Genomic DNA, 16,511 nt, shown 5'->3' with positions numbered 1-16,511 from the left:
TTTCATAATCCTGTCATTGGCAAATAAAGATAATTTCACTTCTTTTCCTATTTGAATGCCTTTTATTTTAGTCTCTTGTCTGATTGTATTGGATAGGACTTCCAGCACTATATTAAAAAAGAGTGGAGAAAGTGAGCAGCCTTGGTTTGTTCCAGTTGTTAGTAGACTTCCAGCACTGTATTAAAAAGGAGTGGAGGGGACCATCAGTTAGCATAATGGCTATGTTGCTGGACTCCCATGTAGTCAGAGTCTTGGACCTGGCGGCTTAAACTCAAGCTGGGCACGTGTGTGTGCATGCCTAAGATCCCGAGAGGAGAATGGAGAAGGGATCATGGCATGGTCATCCCCCCTGGGGGGTGATTTCTTTCTTTCTGTCTCTCTGTCTCTCTTTCTGGTGAGTGCACACGCCCTATAGCAGAAACCTCTCGGGGTGGGGGGAAAGGAGTGGAGAAAGTGGACAGACTTGATTTGTTTCAGTTGTTAGTAGAAAAGTTTTCCACTTTTACCCATTCAATATGATGTTAGGTATGGGTTTTTCATAAATGGCTTTTATTGTGTTGAAAAGTGTCACTTATATGTTGATTTTGTTGAGAGTCTTAATCATGAAGGTATGTTGTATTTTATCAAATGCTTTTTTTGCATTGATTGATAGGATCATATGGGTTTTATCTTTCTTTCTTTAATGTGGTGTATTACATTTATGACTGTGTGTATGTTGAACCATCCTTGCATCCCTGGAATAAAGCCTACCTGGTCATGGTGTATAATCTTTTTATTGATTCATTGGTTTTGATCTGCTAGTATCTTGTTGAAAATTTTTGCATTTGTATTCATCAGAAATATTGGTCCATAGTTTTCTCCTTTTGTGATGTCCTTGTCTGTTTGGGGGATGAGAGTGATGAAGGTTTCATAAAATGAATTTAGGAGAGTTACTTTTTTCTGGACCTTTAGAAAAAGTGTGAGTATAATAGGGGTTAGCTCTTCTTTAAAAGTTTTGTAGAATTCAGAAGTAAAATCATCAGGACCTGGGATTTTCTTTGTTGAGAGATTATTTATCACTGATTCTAGTACAGTTCTTATTATTGATCTATTTAGGTTTGCTTTTCTTTCTGATTCAGTCTTGGTGGATTATATGTGTCCAGAAATTTGTCCACCTCATCTAGTTTTTCTTATTTGTTGGTGTATAGTCGATAATAGTATTCTCAAATTATCTTTGATATTTCTATTATATCTGTTATAATATTGCCTGTTTCATTGTAAATTTGATTTATCTGTTTTCTCCCCCTCTATTCTTAATTAGTTTGACTAACAGTGTATCAATTTTATCTTCGTGAAGAATCAGCTTTTGGTTACATTTATTTTCTGTATAATTTGTTTATTCTCCATTTCATTTATTTTTGCTCAAATATTTATTATTTCTTTTTTTTTCTGGCAGTTTTGTTTTGTTTTGTTTTAGTGTTTGGATAAACAAGCCCTGAGGTATGTTAGCTAGTCTATTTTCCACCTTTCCATCTTTCATTACATGCACCAATTGCTATAAAACGTCCCTTTTATGACTGCTTTTGCTGTGTCCCATAGATTATGATAACTTGTATACTCATTATCATTGTTTTCGATGAATCTTTTGATTTTAGTCTTAATTTCTACAATGATTGAGAAGTCATTCAGGAGTTGATTGTTTAGTTTCCATGTGTTTTTGTATTTAGAAGGAATTTTTCTGATATTAATTTTCAGTTTAATTCTATTGTGGTCAGAGAAGGTGCTGGATATAATTTCTGTGCCTTTGAATTTTTGAAGGCTTGTTTTGTGCCCTATCATGTAATCAACATTTGAGAAATTTCCTTGCAAGGGTGAGGAAAATGTATATTTGTGGTTTTTGGATGGACAGTTCTATAGATGTTTTCAAGTACACTTCATTTGCATTTCATTTCCTCATATGCTTTTTAACTATTTGTATGTCTTCCTTAGGGAGATTTTTGTTCACCTCATTTTCCCATATTTTAATTGGGTTAGACAATTTTTCTTTTTTCAGGTAAGCTGCCTGAGTTCCCTATGTATTCTGCTTATTGGTCCCTTGTCTGAAGCATCTTTTACAGAGATATTCTCCCATTCTGAAGGTTGTCAATTCACACTAATTACTGTGTCCCTTGCCGTGCAGAAACTTCTTAACTTATTTAGTCCCACTTGTCTATTTTAGGGATTATTCCCTATGCTTTGGGTGTATTATTTAAGAAGGTTTTGCCTACCCCAATGTATCCCAGAGTTACCCCGGTGTTTTCCACCAGTAGTTTTATAGTTGAAGTCTTAGGTTTAGATCTTCGATCCATTTTTAGTTGATTTTTGTTAATGGCAAAAGATGGGAATTCAGTTTCATCTTTCTGCAGGTGGATACCCAGGTTTTCTAGCACTACTTGCTAAAAAAGTTTTCCTTTCTCCAATGGATTGACTGATATCCTTTGTCAAAAATCAGCTGGCTAAAAGCTTTGGGGTTTATTTTTGGAATCTCTATTCTATTCCATTAGTCCACCTGTCTGTTTTTGTGTCAATGTCATGCTGTTTTGATTGTCACAGCTTTATGATATATTTGGGGGCTAGGGAGTAAGATGCTGCCCACTCCACTGCTCTTGTTCAGGATTACTTTGGTAATACAAGGTCTTTTATGATTCCAGAAAAATTCTATGATTGTCTTTTCTAGATCTATGAAGAATGTCTCTGGTACTTTGATTGAGATGCATTAAGTATATAGATAATTTAGGTAGAATTGCCATTTTGTTATTGTTAATCCTTCCAATCCAGGAACATGGAGTGTCCTTCCACTTTTTTGTGTCATTTTCGGTTTCTTTTTTTAGCTTCTCAGAGTTTTCTTTGTAGAGGTCTTTGACTTCTATGGTTAGATTGATTCCTAGGTATCTTATACTTTTTGTGGCTATGGTAAATGGAATTAATTTCTTCAGTTGTGTCTCAGTATGCCTGCTGTTCATATATAGAAATGCTATAAATTTTTGGATGTTGATTTTTGTATCTTGCCATTTTACTGTATCCATTTATTACTTTGAGAAATTTTTTTCCAGGAAAACTTTGGGTCTTCTAAATAGACCATAATGTCATGTTTTTGTTTTTCCTTTTTTTAAAATTTTTATTATCATCATAATCTTCTTTATATTACATTGGATTACAAATAACCTTACAGTGTATTACATTGCTTTTTCAAAAGGAAATGTCATGCATGTCAGTCAATACAGAGACATTAATCTCCCCGCTTCAACATTCAATATCTTTTCTATGATTTTCCCAATTATTATTATTATTCTAATTTTTTTTAAAACAATCAATCACTATTTCTCATTTTGCTTGTAAAAAGACTTTACCCATCATGAAATACTTCTCAGACCAATCCAGTTGAGAATACTATACATGTCATCATCAACAGGTAATAAGCCATATCTGTTTCTCACTAATGTCCTGCCTCTCTATTGTTCTCTTGCTATCTTTATCCTCTTCTCTTCACCTCTCCCATTCCACACTGTCCTATTTTCGTTAAGTACCTTCACTGCTTTTATGTCCTCCTGTTTTTCGCTCTCTACCATAGAGTGCGGATAGTTGGTATACATTGAGTGGATACATACAATATCTTTCTTTCATAGCCTGGCTTACTTCACTCAGCAATAGATCCTCCATATCTGACCGCTTTCTATCAAATGCCAGGGTCTTGTTATTTTTTTATGGCTGAGTAGTATTCCATAGAGTATATATACCACACTTTTCCAATCCATTCATCAGTTTGTAGACATTTCCATAATGTCATCTTCAAATAAAGATATTTTTAACTCTTCTTTGTCTATTTGAATACCTTTTGTATTACTTCTGATTGCATTGGCTAAGACTTCCAGCACTATATTAAAAAGCAGTGGAGAAAGTGGGCAACCTTGTCTAGTCCCAGTTTTTAGTGAGAAAGCTTTTAGCTTTTCCCCATTTAGTATGGTGTTAGCTCTAAGTTTTTTCATATATGACTTTTATTGTGTTGAGAAATGACCCTTCTGTACCAATTTTACTGAGAGTCTTAATCATGAAAGGATGTTGTATTTTATTAAATGCTTTCCCTGCATCGATTGAAATGGTCATATGGTTTTTAGCTTTCTTTTTGTTAATTTGGTGTACTATATTTATGGTCTTATGTATGTTGAACTACCCTTGCATCCCTGGAATAAAGCCTACCTGGCTGTGATGAATAATGTTTGTTATATGTTGTTGTTTCTCCAATTCTCTGATGCATGATGTTAGATTGCCTATTTGCCACTTTCCATCTTTTTCTTGTGTGTGCTAATTACTATATATTTTCCTCTTATGACTACTTTTGCCGTGTCCCATAGATTATGGAAGCTTGTGTATTCATTATGATTTGTTTCCATAAGTTTTTTGATTTCAGACTTAATTTCTTTGGTAATTAAAAAATCATTCAGAAATAGGATGTTTAGTTTCCATGTGTTTGTATATTTTTGAGGGTGATTCTTGAAATTAATATTGAGTTTAATCCATCATGGTCAGAGAAGGATATAGTTTCTATTCCTTTGAATCTGTAAAGGCTTGATTTGTGTCCTATTATAAGATCAATCTTTGAAAAGGTTCCATGCCAGGGTGAGAAAACATGTATATTTTGTGATCTTAAGTTGGAAAGTTCTATAGATGTCTGTCAAGTCCATTCAATTTATAATATCCTTTAGGTCCTATATCTCTCTGTTTATTTTTTTGTTTAGAAGATTAGTCTAAAGGAAATAATCGAATGTTGCAATTCTCAACAATCATAGTGCTGCACCCTATCTCTCCTTTTAGTTCTCAGCAGTCTTTCTTTCATGTATTTAGGTGCTCCTGAGTTGAGTTCATAGATAATTATAAGCATTATGTCTTCTTGATGAATTAGCTTTTTTGCTATTATATAATGCTCTTCTTTGTCTCTTCTTACAGCCTTTGTCTTGTAGCTTATTTTGTCTGAAAGCACTATCACAACTCCAACCCTTTTTTATTTCCATTTTCACAGAATATCTTCTTCCAGCCCTTCACTTTTAGTCTAAGTATGTGTTTACCCATAAGGTGCATTATTTTTAGGCAACAGATAGAGGGTTTCTGTTTTTTTTATCCATTCGGTCAGTCTGTGTCTCTTAATTGGAGAATTTAATTCAATAACATTCAATGTTATTAATGATATTCCCAGACCTGTTCCTATCATTAAGTGAACCCTTTGTTTTTGTTGTTATCTTTCTTTTCTTATAACTGTACATTTGACTTTTTAATTTTCCTGGTATAGCACTCTGTTCTGAATCTCTTGAAGAGCTAGTCTGGAGTTGATAAATTCTTTCAGGTTTTGTTTATCCGAGAGTGATTTTTATCTTTTTCTTTTTTTTCAGTATGAAGGATTATCTTTCTGGGTATAGTATTCTTGTTTGAAATTGTTTTTTATTTAACATTTTGACTATATTTCCTCATTCTTTCCTTGCCTGCATTATTTCTGATGAGAGCTCCAATGTAAGCCTGATGGGATGACCTTTGTAAGTAACTTAAAATTTCCAATGTTAGTATCTTGTCTTTGTCTGTGGTTTTGGCCAAACTGATTATGATGTGCCTTGGAGAGGATCTTCTTGGGTTGATTCTATCTGGGGTCCTATGTATTTCTTGGGTCTGGATATTTGAAGGCTTCTCTAGGTTTGGAAGGTTTTCTTCCAGGATTTTATTAAATAGATTATTAATACCCTTATTATTTCCTTCCTCTTCTGAGATACCAGTTATCTGGATGTTGGGGTGTTTGATGGTATCCAGTATTTCTCATATATTAGCTTCATTTTTCTTGGTTGTTTTCTCGGTCTCTTTTATTCTATTTGCTAGATCAGAGGCTTTGTCTTCTACATTCCAGACTCTATCTTCTGTGTGATCTAATCGACTTGTAATACTTTGAGGGAGGTTTTAAATTCCTGTATCACATTCTTCAACCCTAACAGTTCTGTTTGATTCTTTTTTATGGTGTCTGTTTCATCTTTCAAACCATCAAAGGCCTTCCTCATCTCCTGGAGTTAGTGGTTCCTTTTTTTCTTGCATCTTATTTAGCTTTGTAACTATAAATATTCTGAATTGCTTATCCAACATGTCCATGACTTCCATTGTGTTGTCTGTCAGTGATGTAGAATTGGTATTTTCCCTTGGGGGAAAAGACATTTTGTTGGTTGCTCATATTTCTTGTGCCTCTGTGATTGTCCCTAGTCATCTAGTGATCTATAGATTTCTTCCTAACTATTCAAGATATCTCTGAGCATTCAAAAAGGTGCAGAAGTAGAAAACTGGTGATTTCTCTGATGCTCTGCCTTCCTGTTGCTCACCACCACCCTGCAGTGTTGTCACTTGTCCTGTGTGACCCAAAATCTTCCCTGTTTCAAGACGACAGGTAGACCTGAAATTGAGCTGCTAAGCTTCACCTCAGGAGCAAAGAAAAGAAAAGATCATGCAGCACATGTTGCATGCCACATGCTATCCAAAACACCAAAGTCCTGAGAGTTCAAAGGCAAGTGTGTGTGTGGGGGGCTGGGGGTGGGCATGAGCCACTGGTCCCAGCAGTTACGCCCTGTAGCCACAGGCAGTTTATCCTGAACTGGTGGTCTATGATGATGAGGAGGAAGCAGATGATATTGTTATACCCAGCAAACAAGTCATGATAAGGTTGATGATTCAGTGAGTGTAAATGACATATAGATTTAAGCCTGTATATACCAAGAGATGTAGATGAAACAGGTATTACTATAGCCCATCTTGAAAGATTTATCACATATAATTCAAATAAAGATGAAAACAAATTAAGTGAAGCTTCTGGAGGCAAGGGTGAAAATGGTGAAAGAAGTCACTTGGAAGATAACATCAGAGGAGAAGAATAGGAAAATAGAGTTTTTGATGCTGTTCCTGTTGATAGAAATCCTTTTTACTGGGAAATATTTGGATGAACTAGAAGAATTAAATACACTTGAAGTAGAAGAATGACACCGAACAAATCAGTGAAAAAATAAGTCAGCTCAGCATGAGTTGAAATTGACTACATTAATTTTTTCCACCTAGAATCAGCAGGATGTTTATTCCTCTTGCTGAATCTGGAGGGCTTAGCCTCATCTAAAAAAAAAGGAATATTATCCTTATGTCTTCTTTCCAACTTTGACTGTCTCATAGAAAGTTCAGAGTAGTTCATGGTAAATTGAAAATATAATGGTCATTGCAGAAAATAATCGATTGTAACTATCCACTCAAGTAGAAAGTATAACTGCTTTTCCAGCTTCTGGGTTTTATTGGGCACTTTTAAATTTACATGTAAATATACCCTTCATTTGATGCAATTTTTAATAAGTGATTTTATTTTCTTTATATTTCTATGTTTAAAAGAATATGCCTAAGACATGAGCATTGAACAAATGCTTATTGTCTACACACACACACACACACACACACACACACACACAATACATAAATAAACACATATATAAAGTTTATTTATTTTGATTTTTTCATGAGAGAGACACAAGGCCCAGCCAATGGCATGGTGATTAAGGCAGCTGGGTCCCACATGGCTAGCTGTGCAATTTGAGTCCAGACACAGCAGCTTCAGAAACATGCCAGGGAGTATATATGCACATGCATTTACCCAGGATCCCAAAGGAAGAATGGAGGAAAGGCAATTGCGATATGGCTATCACCTTGGGGGTACTTTCTCACTCCTCCCACCCCTTTCCCTCTTCAGTGAGTGCATGAGCCCTCTAGAAAATTAGAAAAAGTAATAATAAAAGAGAAAGAGACAAACACCCTGATAGGATCTCTCTTTGTTGCAATCCCCCTACTCCAACCTTCTAGCTATGAAGGATTAGGGGATCTAAGAGGGCTAAGGTCAACCTATGATCTGGATTCTAGGCCCTCCATGTGGTTTACAGCATGTAGAGTGGTGCCCTACTTCCTGTGTTACTGTGGCTGGGCCTGTTATCTTGATACAGAAAGATAACCTGAGTGGGTATAAAAATCCTGGGACCATAGAGCTATCATTTGCACATACTCAGAAGAGTCACCAGATTGTAACTGGAACTTTCCCATGTGGGTCAACCTCACAGAGCTGAGTTGATATTTTCCCTCTGTACCACTGAAGGACCCCAGTATCAGGTCTTGGTCCTCCTCTCCTTTATGTTTTCATTCTCTGGTGGGTTCTTCAGCCTCTGAGCTCAACTCACCTTTATTTGCCATCTAAACGTTGACGTCAACTGGATTTGTATCTCTGGCTAAGACCTCTCACCTGAACTCAACTCATACATTCCATAACCTACTTGATATTCCTGTTCTTATTAGATAAGTAGGTGCTTCAAATTCATAACTTCCAAAACTAAAAGTTTTTACTTTTAGTAAAAAGTCCTTATTATGACTTACAAGTACTTAGGTGATCAGAAGATGCCTTTGCTTACCTATTCCCACTCCCATCAACTTTCTAATTTCAACTTCTAGTCATCTGTACTTGTTTATCCTATTCTAATAATTTTGTATAGGTTTTTACCATAGGCTTTATGCGCTTACCAGAGAGAAGAGACAGCGAAAGTGAAAGGGAAATTAGAAATCACCCCAGGTGGAACAGCCAGGCTTCAATCCCTTCTCCATTCTTTTGTGATTTGGGGAACACATGCACCTTGCGGGATTTCCAAGATGGTTAGTTTGGGACTTGAACTGTGGTTGGCCATGTGGGAGTCCATCACTTTACCTACTACGTCACCTGCTGATTCCTCTAATGAGTCTTAAATATTTCAAAAACATCCACTCAGGGCCTTTTCCTTTGCCTAAATACTATTCTACCAGATATCCCAGTTATTAATTTTTGTGTCTCCAGTTAGTCTCTGCTTAGATCTCAACTTTTCAGTATAGCCTTCCAGGTTGCTCTCTTTATTCCTACTGGTCCTCTGCTCAGCAATTCTGAGCAGAATTTTGATCTGCTCTATTAAAAAAAAAAAATCATACAACTACAATTTTAAGCATACTGTGAAATTTAATTAGCTTTTTATGTTTATTGTTCATTTTCTGTCTTTCCTGCTAGAATGACGCTCCATAAATGGAAGCATCTTCATGTTACTCACAGATGTACCAAAGCACCTAATGCAGTGCTAATTCATAATATACTTACTGCTTTCACTGTCCAATGAACAAATTATCTTATAGCTTATGATCTCTGCTGGTTCTTCTTTGCTATTATACATCTTTAAATAAAACAACTATTGTTTAAAAAAGTGGGGAGTAGGAAAAAGAAGACATAGTTGAGGAATTTCTCAGCGCTGATTCAGATTTGTAAACATTGGACTCATGGTTGCCAAATTAATCCTTTCTTTTGTTTCATGAGTTATTTGGCCTTAGTTCATGGCTCAAAGAGTTTGGTGAGACATATAATAAATCCTTTGCAGGTGTCTTTGCTTTCATGTGCTGCCTTTTGTCTTTTTCATTTTATCTTGCTTTATCTTTCAGCCATTGCTCTTAAGAGGGCTGACCAGGAGGATTTCAGTAGCCCAACTGGCATCCAGAGTGATTTCTTTCTCACCTGACCTCCATGGATGGTAGAAGTAGGAAAAGGGATTTATATTTGATTGCCAGTCTGCACACAGCCTTCATTATAAAGATCTTGAGGGATACTTCTGGACTGTCTTACCCACTTTTAAGGAGTTTTTCCTATTCCAATATGGAGTAAGGGGCGGTTTGCAGTGAGTGGTATCCTTCAACACCATTTTTACTGTGGTACAGAACAAAATGAGTTTTTCCATTATATCTCAAAATTGTGATTATGCTTGTCTGGTTGATTTTCTAAAAGTACAATGAAGGTACTTATAGTTTAAAATTTTGTCTCAATTTTTTCCCATTCGTTATTGTTTAGTGACTTTTCAGGAAGAAATATGAAATGAAATGCCTTTCCATTAAATGAGGAGCCTTCAAAAAGTTCATTGACAGTGTATATTTTGAAAAATCCATAAAATATTTTTTGTATCAAAATAAACTTGTCCTTTAATTCCTTTGCCCATGAACTTTTGAAGTCTCAAAATTTTAATTCCTTTGCCCATGAACTTTTGAAGTCTTCTCAAAATGAGAAATTCAGCTCTACTTTTGTTTTTCAATAATTTGAAGTCCCATTTCTTCTAAATTTCTATGTTTGTTTTATTAAATTCTCTATTGACATCGTTTGGTTTTTTTTTTTTTTTTTGAGAGGTTTTTGCTATAGGGCGTGTGCGTTTGCCAGACAGACAGAGAGACAGAGAGAAAGCGAGAAATCACTCCCTGGAGGGATGACCATGCAGCAATCTCTTCTCCCCCCATTCTTCTCTTGGGATCTTGGGCACGCAAGCACACGTGTCCGGCGTGAGTTTAAGCCACCGGGTCCGGGACTTGAACCGCGGTCGACTACGTGGGAGTCCAGCAACATAGCCATTACGCTAACTGCTGGTCTCTCTATTGACATCTTTGATCCGCAAACATTTTTTCACCACACATTAGATATTTGATATATTATGGTTAGTCCCATTATTCTAAGAACTCTGAAATACTAACATTGTTATGGAACATCCCTTGATTTATTAGAAAATACAACTTCTCTTTTTTTCCACCTGTTTAGTCATGCTGGTCATATTTTCTTGAATTCATTCCTACATTCATGCTTGCTGAGGCTGAATGAGATATAACTGTGTTTATATTTAATCACTCTGCCATTGTATATTTTTCATATTCCATGTGTCAATTGCAGCAGTGTATTTATTTTTTATAAATTCCTAGAAAATTAGGACCTTTATAAATTTACCTCACACATGTGGCAATTAACAAGGCTAATTCTGCTACTAGGCAAATTAGTTTTGAAGAATATGTTTATTTTTCTTAAATATTTTAGGTCACCTGGGCATTGTTAGATTTTAATTCATTTCTTCATGAGTAATTCATGATTTGGTAATTACTACATTCAGGAAATTAATGCATCCCTGAATTGGAGAGTAATCAAATAGCTCAAATAAGTTAATATTCCTTATCAGAGAGCTTAATATACTCCTATAAAATACCTAGCATATTTATTGCAACAAATTTGCTGCTCTTTCTGTAGAAGACAAAGCTACCAGATTTAACATACTTGAACAAATGAATTTGAGCTTCTATCAAGGACCAGCACTAGGGAATACAAAGAGGATTAGTATAATACATAGGCCAATTCCTGTGAAGTCAAGGGAGTGAGGCAGGCATTCACAGCTGATTCCAGCTAAAGGTGATAAAGGCTATTAATTTCCACATATTCAGACAAGTTTAGATATAAACTTGTGATGCCTTTCTTTGCTCCTAGTAGTCTTTCTTATTTTGCTCCTATGTCTTTTTACAAAATCTCTGTCCATCCCCTGGAGAGAAGCTGCAGTTAAAAGAGCAAATAATTGGAGCCAGCAGGTGGTATAGTGGTTAAGGATTACAACATAGCTGACCAAGGTTAAGTCCCATACCTGGCAGCTTGCTTTCTAGCTTTTTCCCTTTTTCCCTCTCTCTGGTCAAATAAAAGAAATAAAAACAAATGGAATTAAATAAATAAATAAATATTAAAAAATAAAGCGAATAATTGAGTACAAATGCCATGTATTTTGAGATAAGGCATTTTATACCAGTAATAAGAAGGAAATATTGTTGATTTAAAAACTTCATTGATTGTAACATGGGTAACAATTTTACAGAAGCTTAACTATGATACCTGAGATTTTCATCCAGCCCGTGTTTTCTACACTGCGGTTCTATTTCATATCTTCATGCTTACCATGGCCAGTCCTGTGTGTGTGTCCACCGAAGGTTCTGAACTTTCATTAATCACCAAGTCCAAAGTTGGTAATATAGTACATTAATTGCATCTACTTTAGCATATGATTATCAGAAATCATTTCTAGAAGCCAAAAAATTGAGCAATAGAAATTTTAGGACACTAATAATATATAATTTTATAACATTATAAAACATTGACTTTTTTTATATTTTAAGTCCTATTTGTGAAGCAGAATTTTATTGAAGGTATTGTTTATATATCCTCAAAAGAGAAGAAAATAAGATCTTTTTTTTCATTGTTTAATAATATTTTACTTGGAAGTCCATTTATTCAACAAGTATTTATTTAGAGTACTTATATGTGCCAGGTAATATTTTAGGTGCTGAGGATGCATCAGTAAACAAGTAGACAAATACTCTGGTCCTAATTGAACTAATATTCAACTAATTAATAAGAAAATAGGGGCTGAGTGAAACTAAACCATGAGAAAATCCAGTTTAATGACTGACTAGAAGAAGATGACCTGTTGAGATGGAGCAGGAGAGGCCAGCAAGATTCATTAAACAACTGTGAGTTGCTAGTATAAGTTTCTCAGAAAGCTGGAAAGATTGGAATCCAAAGATTATATGTAGAAATTGGTGTCAGAGAAGGGACCGAGTTTTTTAAGGTAATGGTAAATTGAAACATTCTATCAGATTGTCTTTCATCTCCAAGAAGTAGTTGAGGTTATCTATAGAAGGAAGAAATGGTAGGAGGAATGTATGATCAGGAATTTGAGAAAAAGAAAGATGGTTTGCAATGGTTGTTTAGATCGTTAAGAGAGGAAGTTTCCCAGAGGAACCCAAAAGAATTGCCACACATGGGTAATGGTGCCATTCTGCCCTCTTGTGTATGCTTTCTGCATTTGTGACTAGCTGCTCAGATGTATGCAAAGAGAAAATAGGTGACTGAGTTTATCAAAGACTGATGGGTTTCCAAATGGGTGCAATACAAAGTCAGAAAAATGTAGGTCTAGGATATAAACACCGATGTGTTACTAAAATGACAGAAAAGCTTAATAAACCTGATGAAAGTAGAGGATTGAAGGATTTAGAGAAAATATAGAAAAACCAGGCAAGCTCCATAGCCTGGTGGTTAAGGCAGCTGGATCTCGCATGGCCACCATGCTGTCTGAGTCCCTGACTGGCATCTTGACAAGCATTCTGAATGCATGTGCATGAATGCCCAAAACTCCAAAAGGAGAGAGGAGATGGAGGAGAAGGAGGAGAAGGGATTATGGTATTACCTTTTCCCATGGGTGTTTGTGGATGGTGCTTTCTCCTCTTCTCTATTTGTCTCTGGTGAGCACACATACCCTCTGGAGGGAGGAGGGGACATGAAAAAACAAACAAACAAAAACACACCAAAATAAAATCTGAGACTAAACAAAGAAAATCCACAATTTAATGTCTGAAAAAGGATGAGCCTATAGAGAGGCTAGAAGTTATGGTCATTCTAATTTCTGTAAATTTAAGATTCTCTAATTTGTTTTTCTTGTTTGTTACAGTTTTTTAAATCATTATTTGTGAGAAATAAAGTAATTATGCAATAATAAGTAACATTTTACTGGTTAAGAAGACTTTTAGAGAGTGACTAAAAGACAAGACTAGGTGCTTAGTTATGTTTTATTGATTGTTTACTTTATAGTCATAAATCTTTGATGTTTCGCTATCAATTGTCCACCTATTGTTACAGATGCTTCCCTAAAACAAACAAACAAAGAACAAAAAACAAACTTGCCTCTTAAAAGAACTTAAAAATAATATGTCAGAGAAGAATTTCTAATATATTTCCCCAATATTTTCTGGGCATATAAATTTCAAGAATTTCAGGACCATACATCATTATTTAGGGCAATTACCAATTAGTTGATATATTGTAGTTTTATTGGGGCTGCCACTGGTTTTCCAAATTTATCTTTTTTATTCTCTGTCTTTGTGAACAACTAAATGCTAAGCCTGATTTTCTTGCTATTTTATGTGTAACCCTTGAAAAATTGATAAATTCTGAGCAGATGTTTTAATTAGAGGTTTTTAATGCACCAGAAAGTCTAAGACACTTGAATGAACATTTCTACTACAATTATTTAGCAATTGCAATTTGTGATAATTAGTACAGACAATACAAAAACATTTCATTTGGGTTTTAGGATGTCCTTCAACTGTAAAATACTTAGTTCTTTGACTTTTCTTTCCTGGGGGGAGAGATAGTACACTAATTTGAATAATAGTAGTTGCTGTGCAAATAGACTCAAATATTTCACAGTTCAAATATGTTAATAGATGTTTATCGTGTGCTGTGTAATAGCTCAGGATAGGTGATCCTGGTTGCTTGGTGGCTCTCCATGTGGTTTTAGGCCCTCAAAACTCTTTTTACTTTGTTGCTCTGTCATGTCTTATGGTTTCATGCTGAGAAATCATCCATCCTATGTATAATAAAGATGAGGAAGACTTTTTATTTTATTTTTTTTTAAATTAAGACTTTTACCGTAGGGTGTGAGTGCTCACCAGCGAGACAGAGATAGACAGTGAGAGGGAAAGTGAGAAATTACTGCCCAGGGGGGATGGCCACACCACAATTCCTTCTCTTCTATTCTCCTGGGATTTTGGGTGCATACTCACACATACCTCAGTGTGATTTTCAAGCCACCAGGTCCAGGACTTGAACCACTGTCAGAAATGTGGGAATCCAGTGCCTTAAGCACAATGCCTCCTGCTGGCCCCAACATTATTGTTATTCTTTTGAAAGCACACTTTTTTCCTTATTGCCCGAGGACACATGAACTCACCAGAGATAAAGAACCTTACAATGGGGTGTGGTTGCTAATCTCGTTCTGTGCCTAATTTATAAATTAAACTTCGGCATAGGTAGGTATGTACAGGTAAAACATCAGATGCACTAGGGTTTGGTACAATTTGCAGTTTTAAGCATCCACTGGGAGTCTTGAAGTATATCCCCTGAAGATAAGAGAGCATTGGTCTGGAAATGGACAGTGTGAAAGTGTATAGGAGCAAAGAGGAGGGGACACGCACTTGAGAGAGTGCAGGTGCATTAGAGATGGCATACGTGTAAGGCCAGCAGATGGCATAATAGCTACAGTGCTACATTCCCACATAGTAAATGGCAGTCCAAGTCCCAGACCTGGTGGCTTAAAACTCACGCTGGGGAGACCAGGAGTTAGTGTTATGGCTATGTCGCTGGACTCCCATGTAGCTGACCGCAGTTTGAGACCCGGACCTGGAGGCTTGAACTCACACTGGGCGCATGTGCATGCATGCTCAAGATCCCGAGAGGAGAATGGAGGAGAAGGGATTGCAGCGTGGCCATCCCCCCTGGGGGGTGATTTCTCGTTTTCTGTCTCTATGTCTCTCTCTGTCTGTCTGGCGAGCTCACACGCCCTATAGTAAAAATGTCTCCAAAAAAAAAAAAAAAAGAAAAAAAACCAACAACTCATGCTGGGCCTGTGGGTGTGCGTACCCAAAATCCTGAGTAGAAAATGGAAAAGGAATTAATTTCTGGCTTTCTCTCTGTCTCTCCAGTGAGTTCATGGGCCCTATAGCAAAAATCTCTCTCAAAAAAAAAAAAAAAGATGAAACAAGTGAAGTCTAGAGTAGGGAATGGTCCTGCAATTAAAGGTGGACATATTATTTAGTTGCATATTCTATACTGTGAATTCTGTTTTCTTTCTTTATTCATCTTTCTAGTAGAATCTTATTTTTTTTTTAATTTATTTTCTTCATGTGAGGGAAAGACACAGAGAGAATGTTAAACACTTTCAACAGGGTCTCATTTTGTGATCCTGCCCTCCCAGCTTCCCAGATGGTCAGGCTCATGGCTATGTGCTCCCATGTACAGGTTGACCAAGGAACTGAACTGTGATCTCCCATATGGAGTTAGCAATAGTGGAGCAGAGTGAATTCTGGGATGACGCATGCAGTCTATAAAAGAAGTATTAACCCTTTATAATATTGACTAAGCCCCAGTCTATTATTGGCCTTTAGCGGTTTATTTATTGATTAATTTGTGTATGTACTTTTAAAGTTTATGTATTTATTTCATGAGAAGACAGAGGGGAAGAGAGAAAGAGAGACAAGCACTCTTCAACAGGCTCTTATGTCATTGTCCTCTAAACCTTTCTAGCCAGCCAGGATCAGAGACCTGCACACGTGCCTTGCCTGTATAGGTCAACTTAAAAACTGAACCTTGATCTTTCATATGGCCTCCAGCATTGCAGATCACTGCCCTACTGCTGTGCCACTACAGTTCGGCCTGTAACTTCACTTTGAACGGTTTACACCTGGATGATATTTTAATTTTTATTCTAAATTCTTTGAAGTTATATTTTGAAAGTTCTCATATCAAAAATACAACTGAATTTAGGTGATCTATTTATTTGGGTGATTTATTTATTTGATAATGTTCTATATATTTTTTCTTCAAACACTGAGCTAAAAGCTCCAATGCCACATAATTTAATAATACACTCCTTTCTTGGCTTTTTGATGCATTTTTATGGCTTATAATATTCTTGCATAAATTTATTAGAGTTTAATTCTAGTGTGACCTATTCAAAATACTATCTATTACTCAACTTCTGCCCTGTTTATTTAAGTCTTAATGTATTTCTTCTGAGAGAGAGGCAAAAAAAGAAAGG

General features: G+C 36.0%; 1 protein-coding gene across 3 annotated transcripts in view; it reads left to right on the top strand.

The window, feature by feature from the left end:
• Nucleotides 1-16,511, top strand: part of TINAG (tubulointerstitial nephritis antigen) — a 110,839-nt gene that overhangs the window by 56,007 nt on the left and 38,321 nt on the right. The gene's annotated exons all lie outside the window — the stretch shown is intronic.

This window comes from Tupaia chinensis, unplaced genomic scaffold (genome assembly GCF_000334495.1).
Source record: "Tupaia chinensis unplaced genomic scaffold, TupChi_1.0 Scaffold144010_1, whole genome shotgun sequence".
Taxonomy (NCBI): Eukaryota; Metazoa; Chordata; class Mammalia; order Scandentia; family Tupaiidae; genus Tupaia; species Tupaia belangeri.
The sequence above is the reverse complement of the archived record's forward strand: the minus strand, read 5'-3'. Positions and strand labels throughout refer to the sequence as shown.